Source organism: Odontesthes bonariensis, chromosome 13, assembly GCF_027942865.1.
Source record: "Odontesthes bonariensis isolate fOdoBon6 chromosome 13, fOdoBon6.hap1, whole genome shotgun sequence".
NCBI classification, from domain to species: Eukaryota; Metazoa; Chordata; class Actinopteri; order Atheriniformes; family Atherinopsidae; genus Odontesthes; species Odontesthes bonariensis.
Genome location: NC_134518.1, coordinates 33,216,595 through 33,235,064, shown reverse-complemented (window position 1 = coordinate 33,235,064; position 18,470 = coordinate 33,216,595). Strand labels below are relative to the sequence as shown.

The 18,470-nt window shown below is 40.1% G+C and overlaps 1 long non-coding RNA gene across 1 annotated transcript; it reads right to left on the bottom strand.

Annotated features, from left to right (window-relative positions):
- Nucleotides 1–745: 745 nt before the first annotated feature.
- Nucleotides 746–1,773, bottom strand: LOC142397414 (uncharacterized). The gene is made up of 3 exons (XR_012772704.1): nucleotides 1,685–1,773; nucleotides 1,030–1,176; nucleotides 746–819 (listed from the first exon to the last, which is right to left on the bottom strand). It is a non-coding gene; the product is annotated as an uncharacterized LOC142397414 (long non-coding RNA).
- Nucleotides 1,774–18,470: the final 16,697 nt, after the last annotated feature.

Here is an 18,470-nt window from a genome sequence, read left to right as displayed (position 1 = left end):
TTTTAGTAGCCTATCTTCACTGGGAACAGCCAGCTGTGCGTTGCCCATGTAGTTATACAGTAGCCTATGGCATGCAAAAAACATGATAGTAGTCTGACCAGCATGTAATTATTCTCATGCTCACCTGTTAACTCATTTACTTGCCACTAAAGATGTTTCATTGTTATATTTGCCGGCATTACCTGAAAACAGAATATCATTACACTGCCTTTTTTTTAAAAAATAGGTGTCAATGTGGAATTTGCGAGATAATGCCCACAGAAAGGGAGAATAGATGCTGCATGGAGATCCCTCAGGTAACACTGTAAACATTTGGATCTACCTGTTTGGCAGTTTACGCCTGAGAAGAACGCATCGGTAAGCGTTGTAAAATAATCACTCATAGCCACATACATAGAGTTTACAGTACACCCACCCAACAGAGCCTGATAATTCAACTATGCAGACAGTATGAAGAGTGTTTGTAGATTTATTTACAAGACATTATTAAAACACAATCAAGAATAATCCATAGGAATATGTAAATATGTACAACATAGCAATAACAGAAGAACAACAACATTCTCTGCAAGTGTCATTTTTTCTATCTGTTCTTCCAGGCGCTTCAGGTATTTGGCCTACAGGCAGTTTGTGGCGTGGTGCTGGGGCTTTTTGGGTCGCCGGATCAGAGTGGTCATTCCTGCCTGTGTGGTCCTGCGTATCCGTGCCGAGTACCCCGATGATGAAGAACACTGCACCGGGTTCAGACTGCCTCGCGTGTGAAAAATTAGGTCCATCAGGACATCCACATTCCCTTTTCACACAGAACATTCATACACACTGTACACGCACAACATTTGTATATTTCAGTTAGTCATTTGTACATTTCAATGTTTATTTATATATTTATATTTGTTCTATATATATTTATGTTTGTTTAGATTTCTATTTCTCACATTTTTTGTATTCCTATTTGTTGGAATTAACCTCAGTAAATTTGATACAGGCAAAAGTAGTTGGACTTGAATTCTTGAACTTTTGAGGTCTTACCAAAGGTTGGCTTAGTCTTTTGACGTTTGACTGCACTCTCCCTTCTTGGATTTGGGAAAGGAGATTTTGAAGAGAGGTACACCGTCTGCTGTCTGGGCCTGTGGTCGGTTCGCATTTTCATTAAAGTGGATCGCTGCCAAGTACAGTCTGAAAGTACAAGAAACAATGTAAACGGTGTTTCTCACAGAATTTTCATTTGTCATGGTGGTGGGGGTTAGCTGGTAGAGACACATGTATCATCATGGGAGAGCATATGAAAAGCTCTTTTCCAAAATGCTATAGAAGCTGTTCTCATTACTTTTTTTTTTTAATCTGATTTCAAGCATCAGGAAAGTGATATCAGCTGAGATAGCATTTGAAACATTTAAATGCTGCTTTTAATGGTAGTAACAAATAAAACAATATTTTTGAAAGTAGGTATAAAACATTTTGGAAAAAGCTTTTCATATATTGTGAAGTTTCATAGGAACTATGATCTGAAAACCCCCTAAAAGTATACATTTTTTGGTAAATCAAATATAAATTACATTCACAAGACAATCTTTTCAGGGGACCTGGTCTAGGTGTTTTGCCTTATAGTGCTGGAGAAACCCGGCTCAATAATGACATTTCAGACAACAAAAACTTTCAACAACTACAAGGTAAAACATCTCACCTGCAAAGCATTCCACTATAGAGAAAGACAACATTCTTCGGTGTGGCTGCAGTCCTAGTGACAATGGGGTCAGTCTGGCAGGCAGCATCCCTGGTCCGGGATGTCTGGATGTGAGCACTTGATGTGCTGGCCAGTGAAAGTGAACCTGGTGCAGACAGAGAGCACACATCTCATGGTTCGAAAGCCGAGCATTACACTCGTGATAAACTGACGTGTCACGACAGATTTGAAGTAAAACTGTGTTCGAATTGACAGATACGTAATGGTGTATGTTCGAGGGAAGTCAGCAAACGTTTGCTAAACATCCTTCACCCAGCCACAACACCCGATCGCATATCACACACGAAAGACGCAGAAACGACTCGACGTTTAAAAAAAAAAAGTCACCAAACCGTAACAAATGCTTACAAAATATAAAGTCACCAATCTAAAGAAAGGCTTACAAAATATGAATTGTTATCGTCGGGCGTCATTTTCCGTGTAACAGACGTATCTAGCCGCAGAACAGAACTAGACTTGCTTACCTTAGTATTCATGCTGTATGTAGTCCCCTACACGTAAGATACTTGGTCAAAAGACAAATGTCTTGTTTTACAACCAATTTTCCAAATCTAACCAGTTTAACAGAGTATTGGTTTTGTAGCGCAGTGTAGGTTTCATGGATAAATACCTCCACAGCTAATGTTGGCTAGTTAGCTGCCTGTCACCCATAAAGTGCTAGCGGCTAGCAAATAATTATGACTTACTTGATCGGTGTGGGTAGCTGATGGACCGGCAAGGCTTGGCACTGATCCAGGCTTCAACTTCAGGTGTAGGGTTGTGAAAACATTCCTCTGAAATGTGTCGCGCAAACACTGACGCTCTTTGGAACATGCATGGGCACCCGTCCCTCTAAATGAAATTAGCCATTCCGTTTTCAAAGGGACAGAGGATGGAAGCGCAAACAGACTCTTCTCTTCATCTTCACATCCTGGCACTGTACATTTCGCATGGTAACGTCGTTTGGAAGCCACTGCTGTATCTTGTGTGACTGTCTTCAGTCGTGGCGAGTCTCGGTCTACTCCACATGAGTTGGGCGGGTAAGATACAGGTAGTTTACCAGCAGTGGGTGGAGACAGAGGGCGTGGCGGAGAGAGGGGGTGGGAAATTTTGATGAGCTCTATCCTGGCATGACGTCATACCAGGAGCCTTGAGTCAACGAGACAATTCGAGGCACTCTGTTCAAAACACGGAGGAAATGCTGTACTGCTCTGTGAATACATTTCGCAATTTCTACTCACTGGGGTGACTTAAGGAGGCTAGAGAAACTCATTTTAAGGCTCAAAAACCTCTGAAAGTGAAAATTTCATGCCATGGGACCTTTAAGAGCCAAGGCTGATAAATATACCAACAGCTACTGCAACTACTCAGGGCTTTTTTTTTTTTTTAATGTAGGACTGGAGGTCAATAAACACTTTGATTGCAATCAAAAATCACAGTTTTTTTTAAACCAGTGTAAAGAGGGGTATGTTTTAATTACATTGATTAAAAACATCTAACTCTAATTTCACTGCTACTCCCAGGGATCTTTAATCAATAAGACTCATTTGTTTAATCTATCAACATTCATGACTTGTGTGAAAATGTGACGATACTGAAGGTCGTTTCTGCTGAAATTAGAACATTTGAATTGGTTCACAGAATCTCACAAGAGCCAATGTGAGCATTAAACAACTTCTCTTGTTCAATATCCCTGGAACTCAATTAAAAGCCTTTGTTTCTTCAGCAAAAAGAAAATAAGTCAGTCTGTGTCGTCGCACTGACAGATAAGGTTCAAATGGAGGCTAAAATGAGTTAAAAAAAAGGTCTTATTGCAGTGTTTCCACTGCTGTAGGTAGCATCATGTTGGTCTGTATACTCACACTTCAGTCCTTATGCTCATCATGAGATACTCAGAGCTGGTAAACCTGCTGATCCCTCACCACAAGGTCGGCCAATCTGCCTCAGTTTCTGTTGAGGGGGAGAGACGGGGAAACAGAAGGGGAGAAAAAGACTAAAACGATGTATGATGGATTTAGTTCTTAGTGGGAGAAGTGGAACATTGATAATATCTTCTATCTCTGCTCAGAAACTGAGGCGGAGAGGCCGGTGGGAAGACGATGAGTCAACCGGCAGCTTCAACGGAACTAATGAACTAATTTAGCCAAACACTAAATCCTAAATTTGATATTTTGTAACTCAGAATTTTTTCTAATACTGGCATAATTATAATTTTTTTTTTTTTAATTTTTATTTACTTTAATTTTTTTTTAATTATTATTCTTTTTTCTCTATATTTTTTATTTATTTATTCATTATTATTATTATTATTATTATTTGTTAGAAGTAGTATTTTTATTAGAATTGGTTTTATTATTGTTGTTGTTAATATACAATCATTGTAAATATTAATAATGTTTTGAGCTACTTGACTAATTTGAATTTCCCCCATTCGGGGATGAATAAAGTATTTTTCTATTCTATTTCTATTTTCTATAAAAAACACAGTGAAATAACTAATTATGTCGCCTTCTTAGCTCACTTCATTTACTGGTAATTATGTAAGATTTGTCTAACATTCTTATACATATTTTTTTTTTATTTTATTTAAATAGCAACATTCACAACAAAAGTAGGTTTCTCAGGTTTCAGTCGACTGGAATAAAGTCCAATTTAATCCAATTTCAGTTATATAGTGTTTATCGATAGCCAATTAAAAATAAAGTTTCCAAGATCAGGAAATCTTGGAGTGGAAAGGATCTTTATTTGGATTCAACCACTGGTGAGCATGCACAAAGTGGCAGAGAATGTGTCCATTCAAGGTTCAAGTACAAAGAATGTGAAACCTCAGGTGGTCCTGAGAGCAACTGCACGTGAAAAAGATAACCGGGTGTCCATGACCATATGGATGTGTGAAAACAGAACCCGAACCAAGCAACCAGAATGTGATGTTTCATCATAATATGTTGTGCCTACGTGTAACCGAGGCAACCAGCAAAATGGCTTCCACAATGGTGAAAGCTGTGCGGTAAAAAGAATGTATTGTGTATTATTTTAGATCAGGGGTCGGCAACCTTTAACACTCAAAGAGCCGTTTGGACCTGGTTTCCACGGAAAAGAAAACACTGGGAGCCGCAAATACTTTCTGACATCTAAAATGAAGATTTTTTTTACCTTTACGCTTTGTATATAATTAGGCACACTGGTAAGCCAGTCTCATGTCCAGCCATCAATAAATGTTAAATTTTCTTCAGATATTTTTCTTTTCTTACATTTCTCCATACTTGGCCTCCCTGGGGTTGAAAGTCTCAATAAATGCACAGCGTTTTGACGGGAATGTACCGGCTTTCGGCGAGTGTGACGCATATTTTGAGCGACGAAAATTTGCTAAAAATAATCTTCCAATTTAGAACTACAATAAAAAAATCAACTAACACAAATAAAATACACTTCAATTGCATACTTTTTAATTTATTTTCCCAAGTCTGAATTCTGCCTCCATATGCTGCCCTCACAACACGCGACTATGTGAAGCTAGAGAGCTAGCGAACAAAATAAAAGACGTCTCCACACAAGGCTTGCTTTTCTTGATTTTACGAAAGATCTTTTTTACGTTTTGTAACTGAAATATACAGAAAAGGTAAAACATATTGCTAGATAACACACAGGTCTTAATACCACACTTAAATTGATTAGCCTAGCTTAAACATTGTGCATCACATTAGCACCGCATTTTAATCAACCCAAATGATTCCAACACATATCCAAGTGTTTCCTGATAATACTAACAAATACGAAAGTTTGCCAAGGAACAAGCGTGTAGGGCACATTTAGTGTGAACATGAGCTGTTTTGTCACTTGTTTACATTAGCATAGCAAATACGCCAAAGATTGTACTACAGTGGGCAGCGCTCACTTGGTCACGTAGCTGCACGTACAATACGACAAAGATCGTTTGCGTCTCACTCTGACTAGATTTCAAACCCAAAATATTTTAACCGTTTTTAGCATGAAATTACTTTTACTATTTTTAACTATGAACTTATTAATTACCTTGTTTATGTAACTTATTCACAATATGAACTGATTACAGTCTTTGACCAAAGGCATCACACTCCAGCTTGAAGATATAAAATGTTGAAATTCTACTAAACTTCAATCAATCAAAAAATCATTATTAATGCTCAGAGAAATTATTCTGCTAATGTAAAGTCAGAAAAGGTTTAGCTTTAATTTGATCATAGTTGCTGTGCATCACCGTAAGGAACACTGTACCTCCTTCCATGAACCTTCCTCTTCCCTTTTCTCAGTTTTTCCCAGATCTGATCACTCTGACCCTTCAGGGCCAGCTCCAGAAAAACAAAAGCAAGCTTTTTTTTTGCCTGTCCCTGAATATGATGGAGGCTAAACTTTAAATATAAAACTGTAAACTGTGAATCAGTCCATACAGAAAGGAGCTTTGAAATATCCTTTAAGTGCCAGAATCACTGGAGGGGACTCATTTATGCTTAATGGACTCTCGTCTGCACATGACATTACCCTTTAAATACTTAAAAACGGTATATATGAAACATGAGGCCCACATGTCACAAACAATAAGAACAGATCCAGTTTGATTCTTGATCCTTCTTACGATGCTGTTGGGAGCGAAGCAAACAGCTCCATCACGTGACTGTAGATGATGTTCAGACAAACTTTATGATGAAATTAAACATAAAAACATACATTCTAACTTCTCAGATCAAAAATAATTTGAGAAAAACAAGAAGTAAAGGAAAGAGGCAAGCATTCATGAAACATATCTCCGTTGTCCTTTATATATTTCTGATAAATTCAGCTATCCACTAGCTCACTCTGACTTGCTCATTTCGTGTCAGCTGACTCATCAGCAGTGAATGAAAACAGCAGTTTCAGGTAATTATGCACATTTGGATTAATTACTCAAATTATATTGACAAATCATTACATCAGTATGTATTAATTGGTTGCTATAAGAAGTAAGAAGTGCATGTGTAAGAGGGCTTTAAACTAGATTTTCTTTCTAATGTTCACTATAAACAGCTTAGAAGTGATTAGATATTTTATAATTCTGTTTTTCTGGTAGAATATTCACACATATGAATATGTACAGGACTTAAAGGACAATTTCGGTCGTTTACAACATCCAGCTGTATTGCCCAATCTACCCATGATTTAGCCATAGCAAAGACGCAAAAAAATGTCATCCGACCCTGACAGTGTTGCTTACACGGAGATTTCGGACTGACAACATAGCCATGGGGGCATGGATTTATATTGTGTTTTAAACGCTATTTTTATACCTCTTCTACAGCTCCAAACAACATAACACTTACGTGATAGTGAGTAGAGGGTCCCTAAAGCCAAACCGAAGTGTCCCGAGGTCTTCATGTGGTCGGATATAGAGTCCAGAATGAATTTAATCAAGCCAGTACCTGCTCTCAATCAGAGCCTCTTCCGTCAACATGAGGCTATCTCACGCGAGACATCACGTCACGTGACATTTCAAAATTCCAACCTGTTAGTAAGCTAGGCTTTGCTGTTGCATACAACTTCATTTCACTTTCGAAAGAAATACTGGACTATGTTTGTAAAAAGAACGGCAACGAAATTGTGACTTTCCAGAGCGAGTTACTCCACACTCGGCAATCAACTACGGACTCATGTGACGTGATGTCTCGCGTGAGATAGCCTCATGTTGACGGAAGAGGCTCTGATTGAGAGCAGGTACTGGCTTGATTAAATTCATTCTGGACTCTATATCCGATCACATGAAGACCCGGGACACTTCGGTTTGGCTTTAGGGACCCTCTACTCACTACCACGTAAGTGTTATGTTGTTTGGAGCTGTAGAAGAGGTATAAAAATAGCGTTTAAAACACAATATAAATTGATGCCCCCATGGCTATGTTGTCAGTCCGAAATCTCCGTGTAAGCAACACTGTCAGGGTCGGATGACATTTTTTTGCGTCTTTGCTATGGCTAAATCATGGGTAGATTGGGCAACACAGCTGGATGTTGTAAACGACCGAAATTGTCCTTTAACAAAAGTTTGGTGTGAGCTCCTTTCTCCTCCAACACAGCCTGAACCCTCTCAGACAGCTTTCTGTCCTTTCTTTAAGGAGTCTTCAGGAATAGTTCTCCAGGCTTCTTGAAGGACATCCCAAAGCTCTTATTTGGATGTGGGCTGCCTTTTGTTCCGTTCTCTGCCAACATGATCCCACACTGCTTCAGTAATGTTGAGCTCCGGGCTCTGGGGAGGATTCATCCCTCCATCAGACCTGCTGCCACTGATTTTCAGCCCACTTCTTGTGTCCTTTGGCACAGCTCAGCCTTTTCTCCCTGTTTCCCTTCCTTAAGAACGGCTTCTTGACGGCCACCCTTCCATGGAGCCCATTTCTGATGAGGCTTGGGCCAACAGCAGATGGATCAGCTGAAGGTCCAGATGCATCTCTCAGCTCCTGTGTCAGGTCTTTGCTGGATGTTTTCCTCTTTCTTAAGGACATCACTTTCAGATCCTGTTCATCTGCTGTAGATAGTTCTTTAGGCCTGACACTTCTTCTTTTGTCCTCCACTTGTCCAGTTTCCTCAAATGTTTTAAGGACACACTGCACACCATGCTGAGATATGCCAAGTTTTCAGCTAACAGCTCTTTGGGAATCACCTTGTTGCTGCAGAAATCCTGTTTTCTGTCTGTCAGACTGTGTTATCTTTGCTGTTTTTCACAGATGCAGCTAAAGAAATGGGAACAAATGATGTGTCTCTGTGACAGGCTGCTGGGAACAAAGTGCCTAAAGATCCAGTTTAAAATGGCTTCTTTGCTAAGTTGTCTGTTCTGTGTGGACACAACACTGGTTCATCCCTTGAGTTAGGAGCCTTTTTTCTGCCTGAATGATTCATAGGTCAGAGTTAAGTGGCTTAACAAAGAAAAAACACATCCTACTGAAAATGGTACAAAGACTGAAAATTAGTAAAAAAGCAGAAAATGTCCAAAGAAAAACTTTAAGACCTTCAGAAAGCTGGAGAACTATTTATCAAGACCACTTTAAAAGATTACAAAAAAAGTCTGGCTCCTTGGATACAAAATACAAACAAAAGGAGGAGTGAATCATCACTTTACACAGTAATGTACAAGATATAAACAATAAAAGCATTTATTTCAGAGATTTGGCTCAACATGTTCTATCTATTGATGAGGGACGCCCCAGTCAACTGTGTACTCAGATGGCAGCGAGATGGGATCGTGATATAAATCCTAAACTGTACCTTTAGACTTATTTTAGATTATTTGAGGCTCCATGTGAGCACAAAGCTTCTGCTCTTTTCTGTTGTTTTGCTGCAGAGAGATGGAGGCTGTCGCTGCCGGTGGCTTGTTGCTCTTCAGCCCATTAACGCTCTCCTGCTGTCCATTAGTGCACCTATGTCATGTTTAAGTGCGCGCTCGTTGGGAGTCGGTGGGAGTTGGTGCATTAAACTGAGAGCTAACACGGATGGTATAGATGTGCAGGATTTAACCCCTGACTCCCGGCAGCGCCCACGCTGCACAGCGGAGCCGCAACCCTCCGCTCAGAGGAGGGAACACGGAGTTATCAAAACAAATGAGTCAGAGTGGAAAGCAGAGCCGTGAGCAGATTTCTAATGGCGGCTAATATTAGCATAACCTATATGTTTGTTGATCAAGGGTAAACTTTTGGGGGGGGAGGACATGTAAGGTGCAGAATAAACAAAAGCAGCTGCTGCCAAGGCTCCGGCAGCCTTCAGAGGGAGAAGGAAGATGCTGAGGCCATTCCTAATGTGCGCTCAGCCCGCCGCATGGATATGAGGCAATCTGTCGGCCCCACACACGCTTATCCATTTCAGTTTTATTTCCACAGAGTTCTCAGAGGCTCCAGCTACATTTATTAGAAAAGGGAGCAGTTTGATACGGAAGCCCAGAGCGGACGTGGTAGGTATAAACTTTTTTTTGATGGTTTTCTCGAGATAACGAGTTAATTTACCGATGGTTTTCAAGGCCACTTTTTCTCCCCAGGCCGCCCCTGTTTATATGTGTTTTATGTGTTCGCAATTTATTTGTCCTGTGGAGATAACTATCATATCAGCCCGCGTCATTTAAGGAGACAGCTGGCTCGACTGCAGCTCAATAAGTGTTTACACCTAAGAGATCCTGCGGATATTGGCTGTTTGAAACCACATACTTCTCCTACTACTCATACTACTCATACTGACTTTTTTCCCGGATGCATACTAGATTCTCCTAAATGTTGGGTATGCATCATGAGGTTACTACTCATACTCAAACTACCCAAGATGCAACGTAACGTGACGTCGCCGATCGTCATTTCCTGTCAAAACGGCAGTTTCAAGCTAGCTACAACGAGGGTAGGTTCACTTCCTGTTTTCAAAACAAAAGCACCAATTGTATCGTAATGGCTTTCCCTATGATAAAAGGCAACGGGTATTTTATTTTGTGAAAATAACCGGAAGTGCATTGCTCACTGCGGCTAGCTTTAGTAGCGCCGAACTCGTCGGAACAAAATTGTAAATAGCCGGTATTTTGTCAGGTTTTCAACACGTTGGGGATCTAAACGACTACTTTCTCACCTGAAAATGTTTCAAATGTTGCTAAAGTTTACAGAGTTTAGAGCTTAAGAGAAATCAGTTTCAGGCCGGCTGATTTCGGCTCGGGCGGGAGCGAAATGCATTGTGGGTAAACGCTCTGCATACTGTCTGATCGATGAGTATGCAGTTTATAACACATTCACAGTCAACTTCATCAGTGACCAGCTGAGGGGACCAGGCCGTCTCCATGGTTACCGAATGATGCACGAGAGGTGCCGTTATCGTTTTCTCGAGATAACGAGATAAATAACTCGTTATCTCGAGAAAAGGAAATGCTCGTCACACCAGCGGGATTTGCTTTGTGCATTTTCACAGCAGAACTGTTAAACAAATGCTCCACGTTCCATGTTTGATTCATAGGCTACTTTATTCAGTTTTCAATGAAAGGGGGGTAAAGATGGGTAAAAACCTTTGCCAGAAACACATATAAACACATATAAACAGGGGGGGACTGGGGAGAAAAAGTGGCCTCGAAAACCATCGGTAAATTAACTCGTTATCTCGAGAAAACGATCAGAAAAAAGTTTATTTGTACCAGGTCCGCTCTGGGCTTCCGTAGTTTGAGCAATTGCATAAATATATTTATTTTCCCTCTTTTACCCAAAAAACATTTTCCTTTTCTTTGTTCCTTCCCTCCCTCTTGTTTAGCTAATTGCATGAAACTCCTCTGCGGTTTCAGCTACAAGGTCGCAGCTGCAGACCTGCCATGCTGCTCCCGTAAATATTATATGAAGTCTTAAGTAGCAATTGTTGTTCTGTTGCCCATCAACAATTCATATTCTCAAAGTTTTGAGCATCATGGGAGCAGAGTGTGGGAGAACCCCCCCCCCCCCCTTTGGAAACCTGGCTTTAATGCATTTTTATGGAAGTAAAAAGCAAACACTGCAAAACTAAAGAGTTTATTCGAACTCGTTGGTTCAGTTTCATATTCAGCCTTTAAACCAGGTTGTTCGTAACGCGGGTAAAGCCCCGGCAGCTTTAGATGTTCATGCTGTGCAGCCGAACTCAAACGCATGAATTTATTCAAATTCTAGGGGATCCCTAGAGGGGGATCCCGAAGTTCCCAAAGACGGCATATCTGTCAAGTTTATTCAGAAGAAATGTGTTTAAAATGATACACAAGACATAAAACTTTTACTTTATTGCATGGAGAGAAAAATAGGCGGACATTAAAAAGCTTCCATGAAAATCTGTATTCTCATATGAGAAGGATTTTATGAGTTTACTTGGAAACTTTTTGGTCTGAGGTTGTTTAGCTTAAAAACCTCTTCAAATGTAAAAAAAAGCTTGTTTCATATGATATGTGTCTCAAAACAATTTGTTTTCAAGACTTTTTCATTTAACAAGATATTCCAGATGTATTGTCTTCAAACAAGTCCCTATATCTGGCTGAAATGGTGCTTGTTAGGCAGTTGTGTCTTATATTAAGTGTAATGAGATATTTTAACTAGAAATGAGACAAATATACCTGGTAAGACTTTGATTTTTTTCCAGTGTAAAGAATGAAACAATCATTGATAAAGCTGCTGTCAGCACAAGAGAGGATTGCACTCAGAAAATTGTTAGTTGTACAAAGTAATAAGTCGATGTCTGCCTGCTGACTCTATCAGGATGCATATAGACTTGATACTGATGAAGTGCATTAAGCTCACTGTCCCATAATGAGGGTGAAACCATCTCAATCTCGGACCAAATCAAAGTGAAATGAATTTAGTTGACTGAGTATTCTCCCTTTCTATTCTCCCCGAAAATCAAACACAATAAAAAGTTTTGAATGACGACATATTAATGCTGTTTCAGTCCAGTTTTGCTGTCTGCTTTTTGAATAGAATCAGTGAAAAAATGAGGGTTTTACAGACTATTTTACAGCAGATTATGTGTTCAGCTTCAGTTGCCATGGTGATCTCTAGGGTTAAAAGAGTGAAACTGAGACCTCTGACCTTTGGATCAACGTACCGACATTAATCTCACTTTGTAGTGAACCTCTGTTAGCTTGTGATAAACAGGCACTTAAGAAAAATGACTGTGTTCATGAACACAAATTGTGCAAATTTTTGTGACGCCCTGCATGAGTTTCAAAGCTACGCATTCGAGTGGAAGGTTTATGTTTCTGAATCACATTTAGTGTTTATTGCAAAGTGGAGCAGTCACCCAGTGAGCCAGAATAAAATGGGAGGATGTTGTGAGGGGATCTGCCCGGAGGAAACCAAAAAACACGGGTCAGAACAGAATCCAACAGGCTGGATTACTGACAAATCGGGCATCACAACCAGGTAAAATCAGTCAGAAAGGCAAACTTCACAGGTAAGGGTTTGGCAAAGGCCGAGTCCAGTAATGCAGCGAGTGTCAAGAAACCAGAAGCCAACAGTTCCACAGAAACTGAGATAAATGTGACCTGGGAGAACATATACACAAGGTGAATGTGATTACAAGCATTTCTACCCTTATATTCATCCACATGAATCTCAGTTAGCACGGCTGGATGAAAAGAAGTGAGCGTCACGATGGAAGTTTTGGGTGGTTTTGGCTCGGTTTCATACAAAGCGGGGCCGGTGTATCCTCCACTAGAGGACATGTTAAAAGAAGCATTGAAGTACCTTTTCTTAGCATTTCGAGGATTCAGACAGCTCTTCTCATGGCTGATGCTTCCAGATGACTTCTCTCAGTTAGGAGAGTTCCAAGAATCTGGATCCAAGAAGCAAGCTGATAGAAAGTATTGGCAACCTTCAGGGGATCTTTTTTATGTCTTTCATTTCTCATCCCGAGGAAACAGTTACGGTACAAAGTGGGGAAGTAATTAAAAGTAATGAAATAAGAATTAAATAAAGCTAACATAAAATAGCTAAATAACTAATTCTACACAATTAACAATTAACAAATGTACCGTTTGTAGGTAGGTGTTGACTGCAGCCCTGTTTAATGTGCAATTTTATCAGCATCAATAAATACAACATATAGAATGTTCACGACGAGGGAGACACAGAAGACGCTACAGCTTCGGTAGAAGACGACGGTCACCCCTGGCAACAATGTTTGGCTACCTCGGGTTGGGGGAAAATCCCAAAACCTACCGAATGAAGTGCCTCTTGTGCCTTCCTAAGTGCCATGAGCTAAAGGTGTTTAAAAACTCTCCATCCAACCTTAAGAAACGCATTGAGGTAAGTGAATTAAGCAACGTTAATCGCTGCCAATGTCATTTCATGTGCCAGGAGGGGTATAAATATGTGTAAAGCATAGTTTTAGCCAACATGTTAGCCTTTTCGTTAGCCAACATGTTAGCCTTTTCGTTAGCCAACATATTAGCCTTTTCGTTAGCCAACATGTTAGCCTTTTCATTAACCAACATTACGGGCAAGTTAACGTCGCTAGCTCGTTAGCAACATTATAGTATCGTACGTGGTGGCGTGGACAAGTATGGACCTACGCGACACACACGCACACAAAACTTTCGAACACTTTTGAAAATCCGCTTCTGCTGAGGATGAGCCGCAAGTTCAACTTCTCCACTTGAACCAGAACCAGAAGGTTTGTGTGAGTGGTCAGGTGTTAGTGTGCCTCAGCTCATGAGGATTCCCCCAACAAGGTTAAGAAGTGAAAAAGTGGTCCATATGTTAAATTTTGCAATACAGTTTGTGCAAGACATTGTTTATTTTTTGAGTTGTATTCTATAACACATTTCATTCACATGTTTTTTTGGTTGTTTTGCTTCTTTTTATGCGTACTATAAAATACTTAGTATTAGTTAGTACTTTTACTTTTGATACTTAAGTACATTTAATGTGAGCTACTTTAAGACTTTTACTCACGTAATTTTCTGATAGGTGACTTTAACTTTTACCAAAGTCATTTTCAGTTATGGTACTTGTACTTTTACTTAGTTATTTTTTTCAAGTACTTTATACACCTCTGATAATTCTGGACCACCTCCACAGTCTCACCGTTGATGGAAATGGGTGTGGGGGCAGAATTTCCCCTGCGGAAATCCACCACCAGCTCCATGTTGATTCATAAGTTTCACAAACTTTGAACAGGCTGTTTTGCCTTGCGAATTTCATGTATTCCAATGTCCAAACCAAGTGATAATACAGACAATGATATAAATCTCAGTGCTTCCCCCGCAGAAACAAAGAAGCTCATCTGAAAATTTAAATTAAACTGAGCTTGGTGTATAGATTTTTGGAGCAATCATGAATTTGAATGACAAACCTGAACATCTGGAGTGGCTTCCTTATGTAAAATACAAGGAATACGGAGGCTAAAACATGAAAGAACACGGGTACATCCAGACATAAGCAGTATTTTCTGTTAAAGTTGTACTGTATGAAGTATTTAAATGTCTTGAAGAGCAGCTAAAAGTCAGGGATTATTTTATAGACTGGACGCCTCTTTTTGGCCCCGGAGCAGAGGGCTTTTTTCTACAATGTAAATCCGACAACAAGAATCCGAGGACCATAAGTGCCCCGCAGTGTAACACACACACACATAAACTCATACATAAGAAAAGTGCCAGCTCCCTAATCTCCGTGAACCTCAGTGGAGCCTCAGAGAGTCTAATAAGTCAAACTGCAGGCTGAGCAGGCAGCGCATGAATACCAAATGCAGCCTAATTGATTACCTAATTTATGCAAGAACCAGTATTTTTTTAATTATAGTTATTTATTACCCAAATGTTTACGGTCTCGGCTGATTCATGGGCACTGCGTTGAGCCACAGGTCAGACTCAGCGGACCCTGTTTATAAAGCTGACAGCAAAATTATCATAGCTCCACTTTATCATTGCTGCTGCAGCAACCTGGAAACTAAGTAAGAGCCTGTGAGCGCAAAGAGGCGCAGAGGATCATCAGAAAAATTCACCATCTTAAGTACTATCAATATTGCCCTTTATTGTTAGTTGTTGTATGTTTAAGCCACACACATTTCCTGCATTTCCATCAAATAAAGCATCGCATTCAATATGTTTTGGATTGAATTCAAGCTTATTTACCCATGAATTCCTGCAGATGGTTAATCCATCACAGTGAATTTGGCTTCTTCATTGTTTTCAGTGACTTTAATGCCATGGTAATCCGGCTGAAGTGCTAAAAAGTGACTCATTCTGAAAGGTTTTCTGCCCAGGGAGGGCGTAATGATTCAGTTAAATCTGCAGAAGATATATATTTTTCTCTTCTTTCCAGGACTCGGCTCTCTCTAAAGGTACAGAAATTAACCAAATCACCATTCAGCAGCACAGCGTGTCACAGTCTCGGGTATCAAGAACAGCTGGTTCTCGAACTGTCGGATGATGGAGAAACGGGCGGCTGTAAAATCCAGAGTGACTTTAATGAGTGCCAAATGACTGGGTCAGATCATCTGCAGAACAGCAGGGCTTCGGGAAGGCTTCGGGAAGGCTTCGGGAAGGCTTCGGGAAGGCTTCTGTTCAGCGGCGGTTGGTACAAGCCAACAATGTGCCAGGAAGAGAAAAACCACCAGCCTGAAGAACGCTCCTCTATAGTCTATTTCTTCTAAACTGTTCTACACCTGCTGCCTTTGAGTTAGCTGCTCTGCTTTTTATTAGGGCTGGGCAACGATTAAAATGTTTAATCTAATTAATGACACGATTTCCCTGATTAATCACGATTAATCGCATTTGTACTGAAAATCCAAAAATTTATTTAAAAGTAGCGTATTGCTTTTAGCATTTAGTTTTATTTTAAATGTGCTGCCATATGAATGAAAGTGCCATAACATTTGTTGTGCAAACACACTTTTAACATCAGCATCTTTCTGTAGTTTTTATGTAGAAGCCTCGCTCCACTGTCTGTTTCCTTGAATGACTTGCTGCTATCAGTTGTGTGTTTTGCCTTTAAGTGATATTTTAGACTGGAACTACTACGCTGAGAAGACAATTCAACTTGGCAGTGTTTACAGATGACTTTAGTTCTGTCGACTCCGCCGTCTGGAAGAACTTTAACATGAAAATGGCCGAGTAAAAGTTCCGTACCCTTCTCCATGTTTGGTGGATCCGCCGATTACTTTCTTTTCCGGTTCCACAGCAGACAGCAACAGACTTTTACAAAATAAAAGCCTGTGAGCAACAGACTTTTACAATAATAAAATAAATAATGAAACCTGCGTTTATGCGCGATAAAATATTTGTCAGCGTTAAACAATTAACGAGTTAATGCGATAAAAACGAGTTAACTCACCCATCACTTTTTTTTTTTTTATAAATCTGATCCTCATTCCTGCTCTGAACCAAACTACAATATGTTTTTGTTTGCCCACCCAGAAGAACACACACCTACTGATCAGCCAAAATATTATGACCTCCGACAGGTGAAGTGAAAAGTATTGATTATCTATTTGCAATGTCACCTGGTGGTGGATAAGATGAATAAAACAATATGTTGTAAAACGTTAGGATTTCAGAGGCAGGATCAGAGGCAGGCTCCCGCATACCTGTAGCTCCCCCTTTCATCGAGGCAAGGAAACGTAAAATGAGGCGAAAATAGATGAAATGTTGGTGCATACCTGAAATTGAAGTGTTGCTGCAACCAAAGCCATTTGTACTACATATAACTGGATGAGAATTGATAAGCGTTATTGATAATGGAACCAAATCGATATCGATAATGGAACCGGAATTGCTAAATTCTTATCAATTCCCATCCCTAAGAAGCAGTGTGAAAAACAAAAAATGGCTTAGTTAAGGGTTGCAACAGCGTACAAAAATAATGATGTTTCTGTGTCAACAGAAACAAGCGGTGATGTCTCCACAGGCCTGGCAGGGATAAACATATACGTAAACATGGAGCGATGAGAACGAGACTTACTTAACTCAACAAAGTTAAACTAATCCCACTGGGGCTCAAGGACAATGAGAAGGCAGGAGGAATAAAAAATGAACGGCACGTAATTCAACCGCCGCGATCATCATTGTCATTGTGAGCGCTGAAGTTTCATCTTTGAGAAAAACCTTAAGGAGATGAAGATCTGTGGACTCTGCTGACCTCTGACATCCTATCAAGACCAAACAAACAGATCTGGAGTTCAGCTGTAGCTGCCACTTTTAATCTGAAGCCTTCCTTCTCTTTTCCTCTTTCTTCCCCTGAATGCTGCTCAGAATGTTGATGCAGCTGCTGCCTCTGCCAGCCGGCCTGTCTGTATATCTGTCCTCGTCTTAAACTGTTTTCACGAGCAGCTGCAGCTGATCAGTGCTGACGGAGCACTTGATGTGATAAAGAGCTTTTAGACCTTTGATTAAAATCAAAATCAGCAACCTGAGCACATTTAAAGTCCAACTAAAGTTAGAGAAGTCATCTTTTTCTCAGTGATGGATCCTTTTAAATGGATTATTGGCCTTTTTTTAAAACTGAAAAGCCAACCGAGCCTCTGGTGTGTGATATATAAAGCTGATCTGACAAGACACGAGTCAAACATGGTAAACAACCAAGATGTAAAACTATGCAGTGAAGGAGTGAGGCTCATATCATCCGGTCCTCCACAGATTCAGTGTGATAAAGTCACTGCTTGGCTTCAAAGCTGGTGGGATTTTTACTGCTGGGGAAATGTTTCAATGTGGATTACGGATCATTGAGAGTTAATTTTAGCATCAAAGTGAAATGGCAGTCAAAGCAACCAAAGCTTATCTGATGCGATCTACTGAAAGAACAGAAATATTGAAAAACTTATCATTTCTACGAGGCAGTGACTCAGAGAATATGCTGCAATACAGAGCTGGTTGGTTGAAGCTCCTCCGTAAATCACAGGTTTAGGTTAAGGCAGCTAACGTGGTCCACCTAGTTAGGGTTAGGAAGTATTAGGGGTTGCTTTAACATAGATGCCCATATGTACGCAATATGTTACAAATCTCCTTCTAAGGTGCAACAAGTCTTCCACATCAGTAAAAGACACAGTGCTTATTTGATGGCTTCCTATCAGACCTGTGGTCTGTATTGAATTAGTGGCTTTGATCGGTAAATTCCTGTCCAACTATCATTGTGCATCACCATGGCAACTTGTGCTGCGATGCCAAACATGCTCTGGAGTGGGTTGTGTTTGAGATGAGAGATGAAAAGATGTAAAAAGGCTCTTAACCAATCAATTCTCCAGGAATATGAAGGGGAGGTCACACTGTTGTGTGGATGTTGAG